This window comes from Etheostoma spectabile, chromosome 14, assembly GCF_008692095.1.
Source record: "Etheostoma spectabile isolate EspeVRDwgs_2016 chromosome 14, UIUC_Espe_1.0, whole genome shotgun sequence".
In the NCBI taxonomy this organism is placed as follows: Eukaryota; Metazoa; Chordata; class Actinopteri; order Perciformes; family Percidae; genus Etheostoma; species Etheostoma spectabile.
In genome coordinates this window covers 20,458,247-20,462,034 of record NC_045746.1, presented here as the reverse complement: position 1 = coordinate 20,462,034, position 3,788 = coordinate 20,458,247, and the positions used below count along the sequence as shown (strand labels likewise).

General features: G+C 38.2%; 1 pseudogene; it reads left to right on the top strand.

Moving 5' to 3' along the window:
* The first annotated feature begins 698 nt into the window (after positions 1-698).
* Positions 699-3,488, top strand: LOC116702033 (major histocompatibility complex class I-related gene protein-like; annotated as a pseudogene).
* Positions 3,489-3,788: the final 300 nt, after the last annotated feature.

The window sequence follows — 3,788 nt, the reverse complement described above, 5'->3', positions numbered from 1 at the left end:
AAGGGAGAAAAAATTAGGATGATTTATTGGAATTATGAAGCAGAATATAGCGAAGTGTGAAATCACAGGAGTAAAACAAGTTTTTCAACTACTGTATCACACTTCCATCAGAACAGAGACACTCCCTCCTGCCTTCAAAAGCAGAAAGACAAAACAAACGGCTGAATCAGCTTGGTTATTTTCGTCTTTATAGAACAAGATGAAAAGTTTCTGTTGTTGCTTCTCTTCTGTCACGTCTCATCTCCAGGTAAGATCACATTTGATTATATTCTTTTGTCTTGTATTTAGACATCATTGAAGATAGGGAGACCTCAATGATATCTGAGATTTTATAATAAAGGTTTACTGCATAAATCTTCACTTTCCACTCAGCTCTGCACTTGGTTTTAGTTTCACTTTAGCTTCAACATGATGAGACTATTTGTTTTAACGAATCATACTGGTGTGATAATGAGGTTTTATATTTAACTGAATGTATAAAACTTGTTTGTCCTGCAGTGAAATACTCACTCAAGTTTTCATAACGGCATTTTGGACTCCCAAACTTCCCAGAGTTTGTGGCTATGGACTGGTGGATGATCTTAGTGGATTTACGCAACAGCAACAAAAAGATAATAGAACCAAAACTGGACTGGGTGAAGATTATATAAAGACAATCCTCAGCAGTTGGTGTTTCATACTACACAATGTTTTGTCCAATGTCCAAACTGGAGGTACAGTATTTATGAGTGTTACATGTTAATTGTAATTATATACTGCATTGTTAAAAGGTACAGTCTCTCTCTTCTCTCTCTCTCTCTCCTCTCTCTCTCCTCTCTCTCTCTGTGCTCTAGGTGTCCACATTCTCCAGTTTATGAGTGGCTGTGAGTGGGATGATGAGACTGGAGAGGTGAATGGTTTAATTCAGTTTGGTTATGATGGAGAGAAGTCAGCGTTCGACCTGAAGACGTTGACATGGATCGCTGCAAAACCACAGGCTGTCATCACCAAACTGAGTTGGGAGGCTGACATATCTAGAATAAAATACAATGAGATTCTCCTTACTGAGATGTATCTTGAATGGCTGAAGATGTATTTGGACTATGGGAAGAGCTCTCTGCTGAGAAAAGGTAGAATCACATTTCCTGATGTAGTTTGATGAACCCAACAATGTCCATACATTCCATATATTCATTGATTTTTCACCTTTCCTGAGGCTGTGTATCTTACGACTGATCACAAACTTACAAAGCTAAACAATAATTCATTAAGGTTACATGTGTTGGATGTTTATGTGTTTATTAACAGCTTTCAAATTCAAAAATGAATAAGTGACATCAGATTGGTATTTTGTTCATTATATGAAACTTGGTAAAGATTTCTTGCTGTGTGAGGTGAGGTGTGAAATGAGGAAGTAAAGTGCCGTGATTTTTTTCATGAATACCTTCATGAGGTGTGTCCTGTGATTGTTATCTTTTTCATACAGTAGCCTAATTGTAAACTGGCCGCATCATGTTCATTGTTTAAGACACATTTTCATAAATGATCCTTCAAGTAGGAAATGGGATTTGATAAACTATTACTAATCAAACAAAAAAGGACAAGTTTTTGGAATGTAGCCACATGAAGATTAGCATGAGTTGAGTCAGGAAGACTATCTAATGCTTCTTCCTCCTTCTCATTCACCTCCCTCTCCTCCTGCTTCCCCTTATCAGCTGATTGGGAGCTGTGTAGTCTTTTAGTCAAACCAACCAGATTTAGCTACAATCTCCATCAGCCTATCACGTTCTTGCTGTTAATATTTAAATGTTCTCCTCTTAGTTGCTTTCGCTGTGAATCGTCTCCTCCCCGTTCACCTCAGTTCATCATTTCCATCATTCATATGTGTCTATAAGACATGTCAGTATGGATCATTGTCATTTAAAAATACAGATGTCAGTGCTCAAACAGATGTGGTTGTCATGGAGATAAAATGGTAGGATGAGTATTTCACTAAAGATCTGTCATGTCGGCTTTTTAACATCACATTGGAAATATTGGGATTTGTCATGTTTTTTCATTTGATAAATTGATATGCGGAAGTTCATTTATCAGCCTGTGCTCAAAAAAGGTTTTTCTAAACCTTTCTGAAGGGGCAGTAGAGAAGATTTTCACCTTCAGATAGAATATAAACCCATTCTTTAAGCATTATCTTTACAAGATGATATGTTCCCTTTCCCCCTGACATTAGGGATATAATATCTGCTCTAATCTTTCTGATACAGGCCACAGATAGAAAATGTTGTGCTGATGTTGTTGTAATTCCTGCTGGTCACCAGTAGAGGGTCAGCACAGATCAAAGATCAGTGTACATAAAACTCACAGGAGTAAAACAAGTTTTTCAACTTCTGTATCAACTTTCATCAGAACAGAGACATCCCCCTTTCTCCAAAAAGCAGAAAAGACAAAACAAAGACAGGCTCGGTCATGGACACGTCAAAACATGATAGAAGAGTTTCTGTTGTTGTTCTCTTCTGTCACGTCTCATCTCCAGGTAAGAACCATTTGATTATTGTCTTTTTTTCTTGTATTTAGACATAATTAAAGATGAGGGAGACCTCAATGATATCTGAGATTTTATAATAAAGGTTATACTGCATATAAATCTTCACTTTCCACTCAGCTCTGCACTTTGTTTTAGTTCCACTTTAGCTTCAACATGATGAGACTATTTGTTTTAACTGAATCATACTGGATTCCTCATATTCACGATGAGTGTGATGTTTTTAAATTTATACTGAATGTTTAAAACTTGTTTGTCCTGCAGTGAAATACTCACTCAAGTATTCATAACGGCATCTTCTGGACTCCCAAACTTCCCAGAGTTTGTGGGTACTGGACTGGTGGATGATCTTCAGTATATTTACTGCGACAACAACAAAAAGATAATAGAACCAAAACAGGACTGGGTAAAAAATTTATTTAAAGACAATCCTCAGCAGTTGGAGATTCATACTAGAAATTGTTTGGATTTTGTACCTAACAGCTTCAATATCTGGCTGGAGAATTTTAAGCAACGCTTCAACCAAACTGGAGGTACAGTATTTATGAGTGTTACATGTATATTGTAATTATATGCTGCATTGTTAAAAGGTACAGTCTCTCTCTCTCTCTCTCTCTCTCTTCTCTCTCTCCTCTCTCTCCTCTCTCTCAGGTGTCCACATTCTCCAGTTTATGAATGGTTGTGAGTGGGACGATGAGACTGGAGAGGTCAATGGTTATATGCAGTTTGGTTATGATGGAGAAGACTTCCTAGCATTTGACCTGAAGACGTTGACATGGATCGCTGCAAAACCACAGGCTGTCATCACCAAACTGAGTTGGGAGGCTGATAAATCTGGAATAAACACAATGAGATTCTCCTTACTGAGACGTTTCTTGAAAGGCTGAATATGTATGTGGACTATGGGAAGAGCTCTCTGCTGAGAAAAGGTAGAATCACATTTCCTGATGTAGTTTGATGAACCCAACAATGTCTGTCACAAAAAGTAGACAGTTCAATCTTAAAATTCCCAGGCTTAACACAACACCCTAGTTTTAAAATGGTCTATATGATTTTACTAGCAGCAATTGTACATTCTTATGGTGGACAAAAAAAATAAAGAGGCCCGATTCAAAGCAGTCTGTAGAAATGGACCATAGTCTTTACCCTGAGGGGGGCGGGGAAGGGGCTAGCTGCACCTGGATTGTCTAGTCCGCTCTTCGGGGGACCTGTTCAATGCTGGTGTCTATCGCACATCTCACTGTGGTCCCTGAACCCCATAGGTGCC